We start from the raw sequence: 19,275 nt of genomic DNA on the forward strand, positions 1-19,275 counted from the left end.
GCCCCCTTGCTCTCTCTCCCACACGGCATGAGGTGTTACTGGGCACAGCTCAATGGCCACTCACTGCCCTCCCCAGGCCAGCCCAGCACACTGTCACCGCAGCGCCATCCCTCCTCCGGAAATCAGCCCTGACAGACAGCGGCAGCGACCAATCGCAGCCAGCATTCCACCCTCGCATCCCGCCGGTTGGCCGGGGCTCTGACCAATCGCCGTTGACCAGGGGCGGGACTTCCCTTGCCTTCCGAAGGTCTCCGGAAAAGGCCGAATGGGAGCGGACCGATGCCTGGATACCGCCATACTGGCCCTCTGGATAGAGGGGCGGAAAGCCCTCCTCATTGTCTAGGACACCCCAACGCTGCTGCTGCAAACAACCAAGGCCTCAAGTTATCGGGCATCAAAACAGGCGGGTATTTATCTTTCTCTTCTAGGCGAGACTATAAACAGCACAGAGAGAGGTGAGAGTTCATTAAACAGCACAGAGAGAGGGGTGAGAGTTCATTAAAGAGCACAGAGAGAGGTGAGAGTTCAATAAAGAGCACAGAGAGAGGGGTGAGAGTTCATTAAAGAGCACAGAGAGAGGTGAGAGTTCAATAAAGAGCACAGAGGGGTGAGAGTTCATTGAAGAGCACAGAGAGAGGGGTGAGAGTTCATTAAAGAGCACAGAGAGAGAGGGTGAGAGTTCATTGAAGAGCACAGAGAGACGGGTGAGAGTTCATTAAAGAGCACAGAGAGAGGTGAGAGTTCAATAAAGAGCACAGAGAGAGGGGTGAGAGTTCATTGAAGAGCACAGAGAGAGGGGTGAGAGTTCATTACAGAGCACAGAGAGAGGGGTGAGAGTTCATTAAAGAGCACAGAGAGAGGTGAGAGTTCAATAAAGAGCACAGAGAGAGGGGTGAGAGTTCATTAAAGAGCACAGAGAGAGAGGGTGAGAGTTCATTGAAGAGCACAGAGAGAGGGGTGAGAGTTCATTAAAGAGCACAGAGAGGGTGAGAGTTCATTAAAGAGCACAGAGAGGGTGAGAGTTCATTAAAGAGCAGAGAGAGAGAGAGGTGAGAGTTCATTAAAGAGCACAGAGAGAGAGAGGTGAGAGTTCATTAAAGAGCACACAGAGGGGTGAGAGTTCATTAAAGAGCACAGAGAGAGGGGTGAGATTTCATTAAAGAGCACACAGAGGGGTGAGAGTTCATTAAAGAGCACAGAGAGAGGTGAGAGTTCAATAAAGAGCACAGAGAGAGGGGTGAGAGTTCATTAAAGAGCACAGAGAGAGGTGAGAGTTCAATAAAGAGCACAGAGGGGTGAGAGTTCATTGAAGAGCACAGAGAGAGGGGTGAGAGTTCATTAAAGAGCACAGAGAGAGAGGGTGAGAGTTCATTGAAGAGCACAGAGAGACGGGTGAGAGTTCATTAAAGAGCACAGAGAGGTGAGAGTTCAATAAAGAGCACAGAGAGAGGGGTGAGAGTTCATTGAAGAGCACAGAGAGAGGGGTGAGAGTTCATTACAGAGCACAGAGAGAGGGGTGAGAGTTCATTAAAGAGCACAGAGAGAGGTGAGAGTTCAATAAAGAGCACAGAGAGAGGGGTGAGAGTTCATTAAAGAGCACAGAGAGAGAGGGTGAGAGTTCATTGAAGAGCACAGAGAGAGGGGTGAGAGTTCATTAAAGAGCACAGAGAGGGTGAGAGTTCATTAAAGAGCACAGAGAGAGAGAGGTGAGAGTTCATTAAAGAGCACACAGAGGGGTGAGAGTTCATTAAAGAGCACAGAGAGAGGGGTGAGATTTCATTAAAGAGCACACAGAGGGGTGAGAGTTCATTAAAGAGCACAGAGAGAGAGAGGTGAGAGTTCATTAAAGAGCACAGAGGGGTGAGAGTTCATTAAAGAGCACAGAGAGAGGGGTGAGAGTTCATGAAAGAGCACAGAGAGAGGGGTGAGAGTTCAATAAAGAGCACACAGGGGTGAGAGTTCATTAAAGAGCACACAGAGGGGTGAGAGTTCATTAAAGAGCACAGAGAGAGGGGTGAGAGTTCAATAAAGAGCACAGAGAGAGGGGTGAGAGTTCAATAAAGAGCACAGAGGGAGGGGTGAGAGTTCATGAAAGAGCACAGAGAGAGGGGTGAGAGTTCATTAAAGAGCACAGAGAGGGGTGAGAGTTCATTAAAGAGCACACAGAGGGGTGAGAGTTCAATAAAGAGCACAGAGAGAGGGGTGAGAGTTCATTAAAGAGCACACAGGGGTGAGAGTTCATTAAAGAGCACAGAGAGAGGGGTGAGAGTTCAATAAAGAGCACAGAGAGAGGGGTGAGAGTTCATTAAAGAGCACAGAGAGAGGGGTGAGAGTTCATTAAAGAGCGCACACAGGGGTGAGAGTTCATTAAAGAGCACAGAGAGAGGGGTGAGAGTTCATTAAAGAGCACACCGAGGGGTGAGAGTTCATTAAAGAGCACAGAGAGAGAGGTGAGAGTTCATTAAAGAGCACAGAGAGAGAGAGGTGAGAGTTCATTAAAGAGCACAGAGGGGTGAGAGTTCAATAAAGAGCACAGAGAGAGAGAGGTGAGAGTTCATTAAAGAGCACACAGAGGGGTGAGAGTTCATTAAAGAGCACAGAGAGGGGTGAGAGTTCATTAAAGAGCACAGAGAGAGGGGTGAGAGTTCATTAAAGAGCACAGAGAGAGGGGTGAGACATCATTAAAGAGCACACAGAGGGGTGAGAGTTCATTAAAGAGCACAGAGAGAGGGGTGAGAGTTCATTAAAGAGCACAGAGAGAGAGGTGAGAGTTCAATAAAGAGCACAGAGAGAGGGTTGAGAGTTCATTAAAGAGCACAGAGAGAGGGGTGAGAGTTCATTAAAGAGCACACAGAGGGGTGAGAGTTCATTAAAGAGCACAGAGAGAGGGATGCGAGTTCAATAAAGAGCACAGAGAGAGGGGTGAGAGTTCATTAAAGAGCACAGAGAGAGAGAGGTGAGAGTTCATTAAAGAGCACAGAGAGGGGTGAGAGTTCATTAAAGAGCACAGAGAGAGAGGGTGAGAGTTCATTAAAGAGCACAGAGAGAGTGGTGAGAGTTCATTAAAGAGCACAGAGAGAGGGGTGAGAGTTCATCATTAAAGAGCACAGAGAGGGGTGAGAGTTCATTAAAGAGCACAGAGAGAGGGGTGAGAGTTCAATAAAGAGCACAGAGAGAGAGGCGAGAGTTCATTAAAGAGCACAGAGAGAGAGAGGTGAGAGTTCATTAAAGAGCACAGAGAGGGGTGAGAGTTCAATAAAGAGCACAGAGAGGTGTGAGAGTTCATTAAAGCGCACAGAGAGGGGTGAGAGTTCATTAAAGAGCACAGAGAGGGGTGAGAGTTCAATAAAGAGCACAGAGAGGGGTGAGAGTTCATTGAAGAGCACAGAGAGGGGTGAGAGTTCATTAAAGAGCACAGAGAGAGGGGTGAGAGTTCATTAAAGAGCACAGAGAGAGGGGTGAGAGTTCATTAAAGAGCACAGAGAGAGGGGTGAGAGTTCATTAAAGAGCACAGAGAGAGGGGTGAGAGTTCATTAAAGAGCACAGAGAGAGGGGTGAGAGTTCATTAAAGAGCACAGAGAGAGAGGGTGAGAGTTCATTAAAGAGCACAGAGAGAGGGGTGAGAGTTCATTAAAGAGCACAGAGAGGGGTGAGAGTTCATTAAAGAGCACACAGAGGGGTGAGAGTTCATTAAAGAGCACAGAGAGAGGGGTGAGAGTTCAATAAAGAGCACAGAGAGAGTGGTGAGAGTTCATTAAAGAGCACAGAGAGAGGGGTGAGAGTTCATCATTAAAGAGCACAGAGAGGGGTGAGAGTTCATTAAAGAGCACAGAGAGAGGGGTGAGAGTTCAATAAAGAGCACAGAGAGAGAGGTGAGAGTTCATTAAAGTGCACAGAGAGAGAGGTGAGAGTTCATTAAAGAGCACACAGAGAGGCGAGAGTTCATTAAAGAGCACACAGAGAGAGAGAGGTGAGAGTTCATTAAAGAGCACAGAGAGGGGTGAGAGTTCATTAAAGAGCACAGAGAGAGGGATGAAAGTTCAGTAAAGAGAACAGAGAGAGGATGAGAGTTCATTAAAGAGCACAGAGAGAGAGGGTGAGAGTTCATTAAAGAGCACAGAGAGAGAGGTGAGAGTTCATTGAAGAGCACACAGAGAGAGCGAGGAGAGAGTTCATTGAAGAGCACAGAGAGAGAGGTGAGAGTTCATTAAAGAGCACAGAGAGAGGGGTGAGAGTTCATTAAAGAGCACAGAGAGAGGGGTGAGAGTTCATTGAAGAGCACACAGAGAGAGCGAGAGGAGAGAGTTCATTGAAGAGCACAGAGAGAGAGGTGAGAGTTCATTAAAGAGCACAGAGAGAGAGGTGAGAGTTCATTAAAGAGCACAGAGAGAGGGGTGAGAGTTCATTAAAGAGCACAGAGAGAGGGGTGAGAGTTCATTAAAGAGCACAGAGAGAGGGGTGAGAGTTCATTAAAGAGCAGAGAGAGAGGGGTGAGAGTTCATTAAAGAGCACAGAGAGAGGGATGAGAGTTCATTAAAGAGCACAGAGAGAGGGGTGAGAGTTCATTAAAGAGCACAGAGAGAGAGAGAGAGAGAGAGAGGTGAGAGTTCATTGAAGAGCACAGAGAGAGAGGCGAGAGTTCGTTGAAGAGCACAGAGAGAGAGAGAGAGAGGTGAGAGTTCATTAAAGAGCAGAGAGAGGGGTGAGAGTTCATTAAAGAGCACAGAGAGAGAGGAGAGAGTTCAGTAAAGAGCACAGAGAGAGGGGTGAGAGTTCAGTGAAGAGCACAGAGAGAGGGGTGAGAGTTCATTAAAGAGCACAGAGAGAGGGGTGAGAGTTCATTAAAGAGCACAGAGAGGGTGAGAGTTCATTAAAGAGCACAGAGGGCGAGAGTTCATTAAACAGCACAGCGAGAGGGGTGAGAGTTCATTAAAGAGCACACAGGGGTGAGAGTTCATTAAAGAGCACAGAGAGAGGGGTGAGAGTTCGTTAAAGTGCACAGAGAGAGGGGTGAGAGTTCATTAAAGAGTACCGAGAGAGAGGTGAGAGTTCATTGAAGAGCACCGAGAGAGAGAGGTGAGAGTTCATTTAAGAGCACAGAGGGTGAGAGTTCATTAAAGAGCACAAGAGGGGGGTGAGAGTTCAGTAAAGAGAACAGAGAGAGGGATGAGAGTTCATTAAAGAGCACAGAGAGAGAGGTGAGAGTTCATTAAAGAGCACAGTGAGAGAGGTGAGAGTTCATTGAAGAGCACCGAGAGAGAGAGAGGTGAGAGTTCATTGAAGAGCACAGAGAGAGAGAGAGAGAGGTGAGAGTTCATTGAAGAGCACAGAGAGAGAGAGAGAGAGAGGTGAGAGTTCATTGAAGAGCACAGAGAGGGGTGAGAGTTCATTAAAGAGCACAGAGAGAGAGAGAGAGGTGAGAGTTCATTAAAGGGCACAGAGAGACGGATGAGAGTTCATTAAAGAGCACAGAGAGAGAGAGGTGAGAGTTCATTAAAGAGCACAGAGATAGGGAGGTGAGAGTTCATTTAAGTGCACAGAGAGGTGAGAGTTCATTGAAGAGCACAGTGAGGGGTGAGTGTTCATTAAAGAGCACAGAGAGGGGTGAGAGTTCATTAAAGAGCACAGAGAGCGGGGTGAGAGTTCATTGAAGAGCACAGAGAGGGGTGAGAGTTGATTAATGAACTCTCACCTCTGTGCTCTTTAAAGAGCACAGAGAGAGGGGTGAGAGTTCTTTAAAGAGCGCAGAGAGAGAGGGGTGAGAGTTCATTGAAGAGCACAGAGAGAGGTGAGAGTTCATTAAAGAGCACAGAGAGGGGTGAGAGTTCATTATAGAGCACAGAGAGAGGGGTGAGAGTTCATTGAAGAGCACCGAGAGAGAGGTGAGAGTTCATTTAAGAGCACAGAGAGAGAGAGGTGAGAGTTCATTGAAGAGCATAGAGAGAGAGGTGAGAGTTCATTGAAGAGCACCGAGAGAGAGGAGAGAGTTTGTTGAAGAGCACAGAGAGAGAGAGAGAGAGGTGAGAGTCCATTAAAGAGCACAGAGAGAGAGAGGTCAGAGTTCATTCAAGAGCACAGAGAGAGGGAGGTGAGAGTTCATTAAAGAGCTCAAAGAGGGAGGTGAGAGTTCATTAAAGAGCACAGAGGTGAGAGTTCATTGAAGAGCACAGAGGTGAGAGTTCATTGAAGAGCACAGAGGTGAGAGTTCATTGAAGAGCACAGAGAGAGAGGGTGAGAGTTCATTGAAGAGCACAGAGGTGAGAGTTCATTGAAGAGCACAGAGGTGAGAGTTCATTAAAGGGCACAGAGAGAGGGGTGAGAGCTCATTAAAGAGCACAGAGAGAGAGGTGAGAGTTCATTAAAGAGCACAGAGAGAGGGGTGAGAGTTCATTAAAGAGCACAGTGAGAGAGGTGAGAGTTCATTGAAGAGCACCGAGAGAGAGAGAGGTGAGAGTTCATTGAAGAGCACAGAGAGAGAGAGAGAGGTGAGAGTTCATTGAAGAGCACAGAGAGAGAGAGAGGTGAGAGTTCATTGAAGAGCACAGAGAGAGAGGAGAGAGTTCGTTGAAGAGCACAGAGAGAGAGGTGAGAGTTCATTAAAGGGCACAGAGATAGGGAGGTGAGAGTTCATTGAAGTGCACAGAGAGAGGTGAGAGTTCATTGAAGAGCTCAGAGAGGGGTGAGAGTTCATTAAAGAGCGCAGAGAGAGAGGTGAGAGTTCATTAAAGAGCACAGAGAGAGGGGTGAGAGTTCATTAAAGAGCGCAGAGAGAGGGGTGAGAGTTCATTGAACAGCACAGAGAGAGAGACGTGAGAGTTCATTGAAGAGCACAGAGAGAGGGGTGAGAGTTCATTAATGAACTCTCACCTCTGTGCTCTTTAAAGAGCACAGTGAGAGGGGTGAGAGTTCATTGAAGAGCGCAGAGAGAGAGAGGTGAGAGTTCATTGAAGAGCACAGAGAGAGAGAGGTGAGAGTTCATTAAAGAGCACAGAGAGGGGTGAGAGTTCATTAAAGAGCACAGAGAGAGGGGTGAGAGTTCATTGAAGAGCACCGAGAGAGAGAGAGAGAGAGAGGTGAGAGTTCATTGAAGAGCACCGAGAGAGAGGTGAGAGTTCATTGAAGAGCACCGAGAGAGAGGAGAGAGTTCGTTGAAGAGCACAGAGAGAGAGAGAGAGAGAGAGGTGAGAGTTCATTAAAGAGCACAGAGAGAGAGGGTGAGAGTTCATTAAAGAGCACAGAGAGAGAGGGTGAGAGTTCATTAAAGAGCACAGAGAGAGGGGTGAGAGTTCATTAAAGAGCACAGAGAGAGGGGTGAGAGTTCATTAAAGAGCACAGTGAGAGAGGTGAGAGTTCATTGAAGCGCACCGAGAGAGAGAGAGAGGTGAGAGTTCATTGAAGAGCACCGAGAGAGAGGAGAGAGTTCGTTGAAGAGCACAGAGAGAGAGGTGAGAGTTCATTAAAGAGCACAGAGAGAGAGGGTGAGAGTTCATTAAAGAGCACAGAGAGACGGGTGAGAGTTCATTAAAGAGCACAGAGATAGGGAGGTGAGAGTTCATTTAAGTGCACAGAGAGAGATGAGAGTTCATTGAAGAGCACAGAGAGGGGTGAGAGTTCATTAAAGAGCGCAGAGAGAGAGGTAAGAGTTCATTAAAGAGCACAGAGAGAGGGGTGAGAGTTCATTAAAGAGCAGAGAGAGGGTTGAGAGTTCATTAAAGAGCACAGAGAGCGGGGTGAGAGTTCATTGAACAGCACAGAGAGAGAGAGGTGAGAGTTCATTGAAGAGCACAGAGAGAGGGGTGAGAGTTCATTAATGAACTCTCACCTCTGTGCTCTGTAAAGAGCACAGTGAGAGGGGTGAGAGTTCATTGAAGAGCACAGAGAGAGAGAGGAGAGAGTTCAGTAAAGAGCACAGAGAGAGAGGTGAGAGTTCATTAAAGAGCACAGAGAGAGAGGGTGAGAGTTCATTAAAGAGCACAAAGGGGGGTGAGAGTTCAGTAAAGAGAACAGAGAGAGGGTGAGAGTTCATTAAAGAGCACAGAGAGAGAGGGTGAGAGTTCATTAAAGAGCACAGAGAGAGAGGGTGAGAGTTCATTAAAGAGCACAGAGAGAGGGTGAGAGTTCATTAAACAGCACAGAGAGAGGGGTGAGAGTTCATTAAAGAGCACAGTGAGGTGAGAGTTCAGTAATGAGCACAGAGAGAGGGATGAGAGTTCATTAAAGAGCCCAGAGAGAGGGGTGAGAGTTCATTGAAGAGCACAGAGAGAGAGAGGTGAGAGTTCATTGAAGAGCACAGAGAGAGAGAGAGGTGAGAGTTCATTGAAGAGCACAGAGAGAGAGAGAGAGAGAGAGGAGAGAGTTCATTAAAGAGCACAGAGAGAGGGGTGAGAGTTCATTCAAGAGCCCAGAAGAAGGGTGAGTGTTCATTAAAGAGCACAGAGAGAGAGAGAGAGAGGTGAGAGTTCATTGAAGAGCACAGAGAGAGAGAGAGAGAGAGGTGAGAGTTCATTAAAGAGCAGAGAGAGGGGTGAGAGTTCATTAAAGAGCACAGAGAGAGAGGTGAGAGTTCATTGAAGAGCACAGAGAGAGAGAGAGAGGAGAGAGTTCATTGAAGAGCACAGAGAGAGAGGTGAGAGTTCATTAAAGAGCACAGAGAGAGAGGTGAGAGTTCATTAAAGAGCACAGAGAGAGGGGTGAGAGTTCATTAAAGAGCACAGAGAGAGGGGTGAGAGTTCATTAAAGAGCACAGAGAGGGGTGAGAGTTCATTAAAGAGCACAGAGAGAGGGGTGAGAGTTCATTAAAGAGCACAGAGAGAGGGGTGAGAGTTCATTAAAGAGCACAGAGAGAGAGAGAGAGAGGTGAGAGTTCATTGAAGAGCACAGAGAGAGAGGCGAGAGTTCGTTGAAGAGCACAGAGAGAGAGAGGTGAGAGTTCATTAAAGAGCACAGAGAGGGGTGAGAGTTCATTAAAGAGCACAGAGAGAGGGGTGAGAGTTCATTGAAGAGCACCGAGAGAGAGAGAGAGAGAGAGGTGAGAGTTCATTGAAGAGCACCGAGAGAGAGGTGAGAGTTCATTGAAGAGCACCGAGAGAGAGGAGAGAGTTCGTTGAAGAGCACAGAGAGAGAGAGAGAGAGAGAGAGGTGAGAGTTCATTAAAGAGCACAGAGAGAGAGGGTGAGAGTTCATTAAAGAGCACAGAGAGAGAGGGTGAGAGTTCATTAAAGAGCACAGAGAGAGGGGTGAGAGTTCATTAAAGAGCACAGAGAGAGGGGTGAGAGTTCATTAAAGAGCACAGTGAGAGAGGTGAGAGTTCATTGAAGCGCACCGAGAGAGAGAGAGAGAGGTGAGAGTTCATTGAAGAGCACCGAGAGAGAGGAGAGAGTTCGTTGAAGAGCACAGAGAGAGAGGTGAGAGTTCATTAAAGAGCACAGAGAGAGAGGGTGAGAGTTCATTAAAGAGCACAGAGAGACGGGTGAGAGTTCATTAAAGAGCACAGCGATAGGGAGGTGAGAGTTCATTTAAGTGCACAGAGAGAGATGAGAGTTCATTGAAGAGCACAGAGAGGGGTGAGAGTTCATTAAAGAGCGCAGAGAGAGAGGTAAGAGTTCATTAAAGAGCACAGAGAGAGGGGTGAGAGTTCATTAAAGAGCAGAGAGAGGGTTGAGAGTTCATTAAAGAGCACAGAGAGCGGGGTGCGAGTTCATTGAACAGCACAGAGAGAGAGAGGTGAGAGTTCATTGAAGAGCACAGAGAGAGGGGTGAGAGTTCATTAATGAACTCTCACCTCTGTGCTCTGTAAAGAGCACAGTGAGAGGGGTGAGAGTTCATTGAAGAGCACAGAGAGAGAGAGGAGAGAGTTCAGTAAAGAGCACAGAGAGAGAGGTGAGAGTTCATTAAAGAGCACAGAGAGAGAGGGTGAGAGTTCATTAAAGAGCACAAAGGGGGGTGAGAGTTCAGTAAAGAGAACAGAGAGAGGGTGAGAGTTCATTAAAGAGCACAGAGAGAGAGGGTGAGAGTTCATTAAAGAGCACAGAGAGAGAGGGTGAGAGTTCATTAAAGAGCACAGAGAGAGGGTGAGAGTTCATTAAACAGCACAGAGAGAGGGGTGAGAGTTCATTAAAGAGCACAGTGAGGTGAGAGTTCAGTAATGAGCACAGAGAGAGGGATGAGAGTTCATTAAAGAGCCCAGAGAGAGGGGTGAGAGTTCATTGAACAGCACAGAGAGCGAGAGGTGAGAGTTCATTGAAGAGCACAGAGAGAGAGAGGTGAGAGTTCATTGAAGAGCACAGAGAGAGAGAGAGAGAGAGGAGAGAGTTCATTAAAGAGCACAGAGAGAGGGGTGAGAGTTCATTCAAGAGCCCAGAAGAGGGGTGAGTGTTCATTAAAGAGCACAGAGAGAGAGAGAGAGAGAGGTGAGAGTTCATTGAAGAGCACAGAGAGAGAGAGAGAGAGAGGTGAGAGTTCATTAAAGAGCAGAGAGAGGGGTGAGAGTTCATTAAAGAGCACAGAGAGAGAGGTGAGAGTTCATTGAAGAGCACAGAGAGAGAGAGGAGAGAGTTCATTGAAGAGCACAGAGAGAGAGGTGAGAGTTCATTAAAGAGCACAGAGAGAGAGGTGAGAGTTCATTAAAGAGCACAGAGAGAGGGGTGAGAGTTCATTAAAGAGCACAGAGAGAGGGGTGAGAGTTCATTAAAGAGCACAGAGAGGGGTGAGAGTTCATTAAAGAGCACAGAGAGAGGGGTGAGAGTTCATTAAAGAGCACAGAGAGAGGGGTGAGAGTTCATTAAAGAGCACAGAGAGAGAGAGAGAGAGGCGAGAGTTCGTTGAAGAGCACAGAGAGAGAGGTGAGAGTTCATTAAAGAGCAGAGAGAGGGGTGAGAGTTCATTAAAGAGCACAGAGAGAGAGAGAGGAGAGAGTTCAGTAAAGAGCACAGAGAGAGGGGTGAGAGTTCAGTGAAGTGCACAGAGAGAGGGGTGAGAGTTCATTAAAGAGCACAGAGAGAGGGGTGAGAGTTCATTAAAGAGCACAGAGAGAGGGGTGAGAGTTCATTAAAGAGTACCGAGAGAGAGGTGAGAGTTCATTGAAGAGCACCGAGAGAGAGAGGTGAGAGTTCATTAAAGAGCACAGAGAGAGAGAGGTGAGAGTTCATTAAAGAGCAGAGAGAGGGGTGAGAGTTCATTAAAGAGCGGTGAGAGTTCATTGAAGAGCACACAGAGAGAGCGAGAGGAGAGAGTTCATTGAAGAGCACAGAGAGAGAGGTGAGAGTTCATTAAAGAGCACAGAGAGAGGGGTGAGAGTTCATTAAAGAGCACAGAGAGAGGGGTGAGAGTTCATTAAAGAGCACAGAGAGAGGGGTGAGAGTTCATTAAAGAGCACAGAGAGAGGGGTGAGAGTTCATTAAAGAGCACAGAGAGAGGGGTGAGAGTTCATTAAAGAGCACAGAGAGAGGGGTGAGAGTTCATTGAAGAGCACAGAGAGAGAGGCGAGAGTTCGTTGAAGAGCACAGAGAGAGAGGTGAGAGTTCATTAAAGAGCAGAGAGAGGGGTGAGAGTTCATTAAAGAGCACAGAGAGAGAGGAGAGAGTTCAGTAAAGAGCACAGAGAGAGGGGTGAGAGTTCAGTGAAGAGCACAGAGAGAGGGGTGAGAGTTCATTAAAGAGCACAGAGAGAGGGGTGAGAGTTCATTAAAGAGCACAGAGAGGGTGAGAGTTCATTAAAGAGCACAGAGGGCGAGAGTTCATTAAACAGCACAGCGAGAGGGGTGAGAGTTCATTAAAGAGCACACAGGGGTGAGAGTTCATTAAAGAGCACAGAGAGAGGGGTGAGAGTTCGTTAAAGTGCACAGAGAGAGGGGTGAGAGTTCATTAAAGAGCACAAGAGGGGGGTGAGAGTTCAGTAAAGAGAACAGTGAGAGAGGTGAGAGTTCATTGAAGAGCACCGAGAGAGAGAGAGGTGAGAGTTCATTGAAGAGCACAGAGAGAGAGAGAGAGAGGTGAGAGTTCATTGAAGAGCACAGAGAGGGGTGAGAGTTCATTAAAGAGCACAGAGAGAGAGAGGTGAGAGTTCATTAAAGGGCACAGAGAGACGGATGAGAGTTCATTAAAGAGCACAGAGAGAGAGAGAGAGGTGAGAGTTCATTAAAGAGCACAGAGAGAGGGGTGAGAGTTCATTAAAGAGCAGAGAGAGAGAGAGGGGTGAGAGTTAATTCAAGAGCACAGAGAGCGGGGTGAGAGTTCATTGAACAGCACAGAGAGAGAGAGGTGAGAGTTCATTGAAGAGCACAGAGAGGGGTGAGAGTTGATTAATGAACTCTCACCTCTGTGCTCTTTAAAGAGCACAGAGAGAGGGGTGAGAGTTCTTTAAAGAGCGCAGAGAGAGAGAGGTGAGAGTTCATTGAAGAGCACAGAGAGAGAGGTGAGAGTTCATTAAAGAGCACAGAGAGAGGGATGAGAGTTCATTGAAGAGCACCGAGAGAGAGGTGAGAGTTCATTGAAGAGCACAGAGAGAGAGAGGTGAGAGTTCATTGAAGAGCACAGAGAGAGGGGTGAGAGTTCATTAATGAACTCTCACGTCTGTGCTCTTTAAAGAGCACAGTGAGAGGGGTGAGAGTTCATTGAAGAGCACCGAGAGAGAGGTGAGAGTTCATTGAAGAGCACAGAGAGAGAGAGCTGAGAGATCATTGAAGGGCACAGAGAGACAGAGAGGTGAGAGTTCATTAAAGAGCACAGAGTGAGGGGTGAGAGTTCATTAAAGAGCACAGAGAGGGGTGAGAGTTCATTGAAGAGCACCGAGAGAGAGAGGTGAGAGTTCATTGAAGAGCACAGAGAGAGATAGAGAGGTAAGAGTTCATTGAAGAGCACCGAGAGAGAGGAGAGAGTTCGTTGAAGAGCACAGAGAGAGAGAGAGAGAGAGAGAGGTGAGAGTTCATTAAAGAGCACAGAGAGAGAGAGAGAGAGAGAGGTGAGAGTTCATTAAAGGGCACAGAGAGACGGGTGAGAGTTCATTAAAGAGCACAGAGAGAGGGGTGAGAGTTCATTAAAGAGCAGAGAGAGGGGCGAGAGTTCGTTGAAGAGCACAGAGAGAGAGGTGAGAGTTCATTAAAGAGCAGAGAGAGGGGTGAGAGTTCATTAAAGAGCACAGAGAGAGAGGAGAGAGTTCAGTAAAGAGCACAGAGAGAGGGGTGAGAGTTCAGTGAAGAGCACAGAGAGAGGGGTGAGAGTTCATTAAAGAGCACAGAGAGGGTGAGAGTTCATTAAAGAGCACAGAGAGCGAGAGTTCATTAAACAGCACAGCGAGAGGGGTGAGAGTTCATTAAAGAGCACACAGGGGTGAGAGTTCATTAAAGAGCACAGAGAGAGGGGTGAGAGTTCGTTAAAGTGCACAGAGAGAGGGGTGAGAGTTCAGTAACAAGAGCAGAGAGAGGGGTGAGAGTTCATTTAAGAGCACAGAGGGTGAGAGTTCATTCAAGAGCACAAGAGGGGGGTGAGAGTTCAGTAAAGAGAACAGAGAGAGAGGTGAGAGTTCATTAAAGAGCACAGTGAGAGAGGTGAGAGTTCATTGAAGAGCACCGAGAGAGAGAGAGGTGAGAGTTCATTGAAGAGCACAGAGAGAGAGAGAGAGAGGTGAGAGTTCATTGAAGAGCACAGAGAGAGAGAGAGAGAGAGAGGTGAGAGTTCATTGAAGAGCACAGAGAGAGAGAGAGAGAGAGAGAGAGAGAGGTGAGAGTTCATTGAAGAGCACAGAGAGGGGTGAGAGTTCATTAAAGAGCACAGAGAGAGGTGAGAGTTCATTAAAGGGCACAGAGAGACGGATGAGAGTTCATTAAAGAGCACAGAGAGAGAGAGAGAGAGGTGAGAGTTCATTAAAGAGCACAGAGATAGGGAGGTGAGTGTTCATTAAAGAGCACAGAGGGGTGAGAGTTCATTAAAGAGCACAGAGAGAGGGGTGAGAGTTCATTAAAGAGCAGAGAGAGAGAGAGGGGTGAGAGTTAATTCAAGAGCACAGAGCGGGGTGAGAGTTCATTGAACAGCACAGAGAGAGAGGTGAGAGTTCATTGAAGAGCACAGAGAGGGGTGAGAGTTGATTAATGAACTCTCACCTCTGTGCTCTTTAAAGAGCACAGAGAGAGGGGTGAGAGTTCATTAAAGAGCGCAGAGAGAGAGAGGTGAGAGTTCATTGAAGAGCACCGAGAGAGAGGTGAGAGTTCATTGAAGAGCACAGAGAGAGAGAGGTGAGAGTTCATTGAAGAGCATAGAGAGAGAGGTGAGAGTTCATTGAAGAGCACCGAGAGAGAGGAGAGAGTTTGTTGAAGAGCACAGAGAGAGAGAGAGAGAGGTGAGAGTCCATTAAAGAGCACAGAGAGAGAGAGGTCAGAGTTCATTAAAGAGCACAGAGAGAGAGGGAGGTGAGAGTTCATTAAAGAGCTCAAAGAGGGAGGTGAGAGTTCATTAAAGAGCACAGAGGTGAGAGTTCATTGAAGAGCACAGAGAGAGAGGGTGAGAGTTCATTAAAGGGCACAGAGAGGGGTGAGAGTTCATTAAAGAGCACAGAGAGAGAGGTGAGAGTTCATTAAAGAGCACAGAGAGAGGGGTGAGAGTTCATTAAAGAGCACAGTGAGAGAGGTGAGAGTTCATTGAAGAGCACCGAGAGAGAGAGAGGTGAGAGTTCATTGAAGAGCACAGAGAGAGAGAGAGGTGAGAGTTCATTGAAGAGCACAGAGAGAGAGAGAGAGGTGAGAGTTCATTGAAGAGCACAGAGAGAGAGAGAGGGGTGAGAGTTCATTAATGAACTCTCACCTCTGTGCTCTTTAAAGAGCACAGTGAGAGGGGTGAGAGTTCATTGAAGAGCGCAGAGAGAGAGAGGTGAGAGTTCATTGAAGAACACAGAGAGGGGTGAGAGTTCATTAAAGAGCACAGAGAGAGGGGTGAGAGTTCATTGAAGAGCACAGAGAGAGAGAGGTGAGAGTTCATTGAAGAGCACAGAGAGAGGGGTGAGAGTTCATTAAAGGGCACAGAGATAGGGAGGTGAGAGTTCATTTAAGTGCCCAGAGAGGGGTGAGTGTTCATTAAAGAGCACAGAGAGAGGGGTGAGAGTTCATTGAACAGCACAGAGAGAGAGAGGTGAGAGTTCATTGAAGAGCACAGAGAGAGGGGTGAGAGTTCATTAATGAACTCTCACGTCTGTGCTCTTTAAAGAGCACAGTGAGAGGGGTGAGAGTTCATTGAAGAGCAAAGTAGAGAGGGGTGAGAGTTCTTTAAAGAGCGCAGAGAGAGAGAGAGAGCTGAGAGATCATTGAAGGGCACAGAGAGACAGAGAGGTGAGAGTTCATTAAAGAGCACAGAGAGAGGGGTGAGAGTTCATTAAAGAGCACAGAGAGGGGTGAGAGTTCATTGAAGAGCACCGAGAGAGAGAGGTGAGAGTTCATTGAAGAGCACAGAGAGAGATAGAGAGGTAAGAGTTCATTGAAGAGCACCGAGAGAGAGGAGAGAGTTCGTTGAAGAGCACAGAGAGAGAGAGAGAGGTGAGAGTTCATTAAAGAGCACAGAGAGAGAGAGAGAGAGAGAGAGGTGAGAGTTCATTAAAGGGCACAGAGAGACGGGTGAGAGTTCATTAAAGAGCACAGAGAGAGGGGTGAGAGTTCATTAAAGAGCACAGAGAGGGGTGAGAGTTCATTAAAGAGCACAGAGAGAGGTGAGAGTTCATTGAAGAGCAGAGAGAGAGGTGAGAGTTCATTGAAGAGCACAGAGAGAGAGAGAGAGGTGAGAGTTCATTGAAGAGCACAGAGAGAGGGGTGAGAGTTCATTAAAGAGCACAGAGAGAGAGGTGAGAGTTCATTGAAGAGCAGAGAGAGAGGTGAGAGTTCATTGAAGAGCACAGAGAGAGAGAGGTGAGAGTTCATTGAAGAGCACAGAGAGAGAGGAGAGAGTTCGTTGAAGAGCACAGAGAGAGAGAGGTGAGAGTCCATTAAAGAGCACAGAGAGAGAGAGGTGAGAGTCCATTAAAGAGCACAGAGAGAGAGAGGAGTGAGAGTTCATTAAAGAGCACAGAGAGAGGGGTGATAGTTCATTGAACAGCACAGAGAGAGAGAGGTGAGAGTTCATTAAAGAGCTCAGAGAGAGAGAGGTGAGAGTTCATTGAAGAGCACAGAGAGAGCGAGCGAGAGGTGAGAGTTCATTGAAGAGCGCAGAGAGAGAGGTGAGAGTTCATTAAAGAGCGCAGAGAGCGAGGTGAGAGTTCGTTGAAGAGCACAGAGAGAGAGAGGTGAGAGTTCATTAAAGAGCCCAGAGAGAGGGGTGAGAGTTCATTAAAGAGCGGTGAAAGTTCATTAAAGAGCAGAGAGAGAGAGGGGTGAGAGTTCATTAAAGAGCAGAGAGAGAGAGAGGTGAGAGTTCATTGAAGAGCACAGAGGGGTGAGAGTTCATTTAAGAGCGCAGAGAGAGAGGTGAGAGTTCATTAAAGAGCGCAGAGAGAGGGGTGAGAGTTCATTGAAGAGCACAGAGAGCGAGGTGAGAGTTCATTGAAGAGCACAGAGAGAGAGAGGTGAGAGTTCATTGAAGAGCACAGAGAGAGAGAGAGAGAGAGAGGTGAGAGTTCATTGAAGAGCACAGAGAGAGGTGAGAGTTCATTGAAGAGCACAGAGAGAGAGAGGTGAGAGTTCATTGAAGAGCACAGAGAGAGGTGAGAGTTCATTGAAGAGCACAGAGAGAGAGAGAGGGGAGAGATCATTGAAGATCACAGAGAGCGAGCGAGAGAGAGGTGAGAGTTCATTGAAGAGCACAGAGAGAGAGAGAGGTGAGAGTTCATTGAAGAGCAGACACAACTGGAGTATTGTGCACAGTTTTGGCCCCCTTGTTTGAGGGAAGACTTTTTGTTTTGTTTATTGGACGTGCTTTGCAAGCTGGGCCAGCATTTATTGCCCATCCCTAATTGCCCTTGAAGGGGCACTTGAGTCAACCTCATTACTGTGCACCTGGAGTCACGCAGCAGGTAAGGACGGCAGTTTTCCTTCCCTGAAGGACATCGTGAGCCAGATGTGCTTTTACGACAATCGACAATGGTTTCAAATTTCACCATCTGCAGTGGCGGGATTTGAAGAGAGATTGAGCGGTTTAGACCCATACTCTCTCGAGTTTAGAAGAATGAGGGGGGATCAAATGGAAGTATATAAGATGATAAAAGGTATGGATAAAGTAGACACGGAGCGGATGCTTCCTCTTGTGGGACATTCGAGGACGAGAGGTCATAATCTCAGGATAAGGGGTAGCTAATTTAAAACCCATGACGAGAAATTACTTCTCCCAAAGGTTTGTGAATCTGTGGAATTCGCTACCCAAGAGTGCAGTGGATGCTGAGACAATGAGTAAATTTAAGGAGCAGTAAGACAGATTTTTAATTGGTCACGGGTTGAAGGGTTATGGAGAACGGGTAGGACGGTGGAGTTGAGGCCGTGATGTGATCAGAAATGATTGTATTGAACGATGGAGGAGGGCTCGAGAGGCTAAATTGTTGACTCCCGCTCCTAGTTCCTATGTTCTAAGAAAAAACTATTCTTTCTAATTCCAGCTGTTGGTCTGTAGCGATGTGCCTAACAGCAGCTCGAGGACAAATCTGGTGTTGTTGATTAGTAAGGGGATCAAGGGTTATGGGGGAGAAAGGCAGGAGAATGGGGATGAGAAACTTATCAACCATGATCGAATGGCGGAGCAGACTCGATGGGCCGAGTGGCCTAATTCTGCTCCTATAACTTATGATCTTATTAGTTCTTGAAGTGGCAGTTTGACTTGGTATAGGGCGGTCAATACACCCAAGCATAGTTGGCAAGCCAAGACTATTGATATCATCACTGCAAGAGGAGGATGGCACCACCATTCTAGTGAAAAAGAAAGCTCACATTAAAATGAACTAAATTCTCATGAAGGAAACAGCCACAACTTGCATTTGTACATACGCCCCTTACGAATAAAATGAGACCCTCCCCCTGGATTGCTGCTGCTGACCTCCATCTAACTTTCCGCGAGAAAGTCAAGGAACGGTTGCCACCGCCTGGAGAACCCCTGCAAGGACCCTCACAAGGCAAACTTTATCTTCTCCAACCTAAGAAATCTCGCCATGTCGTTGACCCAAGCCTCTATGCTTGGGGGCTTTGCGTCCCTCCACATTAACAAGAGCCTTCTCCGGGCTACCAAGGTGGCAAAGGCCAGAACTCCGTCCTCTTTCGACTCCTGCACTCCGGGATCATCTGATACCCCAAATATCGCTATCCCCCAGCTCGGTTTCACCCGAGTGTCCAAGACCGTGCACAGAGCCTTTGCAAAGCCCTTCCAAACTTCCATAAGCGCTGGGCCTGTCCAGAACATATGGGCATGGTTCGCTGGGCTCCCTGAACATCTCACACACCTGTCCTCTACCCCAAAAAACCTACTCATTCCCGCCCCTGTCCTATGTGCCCGGTGCCCCACTTTAAACTGAATCAGGCTCCGCCTGGGAGGAGGGATTGGCCCTGCCCAGGGCGTCAGCCCACAGGCCCTCATCCAGCTCCTCACCCAGCTCCTCCTCCCACTTGCCCTTCTGCTCCTCCACCGAGGCCTCCTCCGCCTCCTGCAGCTCCTGGTATATGTCCGATACTTTGCCATCCCCGACCCACACGCCCGAGACCACCCTGTCCTGTCTTATCCGGGCATGTAGCAGCGGAAATTCCTCCACCTGCTTTCTCACGAATGCTCGAACCTGCATATACCTAATAGTGTTACCCGGGGGCAACCCAAATTTCTCCTCTAGCGCCCGCAGACTGGCAAAAGTCCCATCGATAAACAAGTCCCCCATCCTTCTGATTCGCGCCCTGTGCCAGCCTAGGACCCCCCCCCCCCCCCCCCCCCCGGGGTCTTATTTGCATGGCAACATGTCCCACCTCCTAAAGTCCTCCTCTATCTGACCCACCAGCCGCGCTAAGTTGAGCTTGTGCAAGACCCCCCAGCTCTTGGCCACCTGGATCCCCAAATACCGAAAACTCCTCTCCACCATCTTGAGCGGTAGCTCCCCCAACCTCTCTTCCTGGCCCCTTGCATGCACCACGAGCAGCTCGCTCTTCCCCACGTTGAGCTTGTATCCCGAAAAGTCTCCAAAATCCCTAAGAACGTGTATGACCCTCCCCATCCCCTCCACCGGATCCGCAATATACAGAAGCAGGTCATCCGCATACAGCGACACACCGTGCTCCTCCCCCGCCCCCCCCCCCCCCCCCCCCCCGAACCAGCCCCCTCCGGTTTCTGGAATCCCTCA

General features: G+C 48.0%; 1 protein-coding gene across 2 annotated transcripts in view; it reads left to right on the forward strand.

The window, feature by feature from the left end:
- Positions 1 to 247: 247 nt before the first annotated feature.
- Positions 248 to 19,275, forward strand: part of rnf41 (ring finger protein 41) — an 84,990-nt gene continuing 65,962 nt past the window's right edge. The window contains exon 1 of one of the 2 annotated variants that reach the window (XM_072493640.1): positions 248 to 403. The gene's annotated coding sequence lies outside the window, so the exon portion shown is untranslated. Of the gene's footprint in view, positions 408 to 19,275 lie in introns of both variants that reach the window. The other variant, XM_072493642.1, reaches the window with a different exon arrangement.

This window comes from Scyliorhinus torazame, chromosome X, assembly GCF_047496885.1.
Source record: "Scyliorhinus torazame isolate Kashiwa2021f chromosome X, sScyTor2.1, whole genome shotgun sequence".
NCBI lineage: Eukaryota > Metazoa > Chordata > Chondrichthyes > Carcharhiniformes > Scyliorhinidae > Scyliorhinus > Scyliorhinus torazame.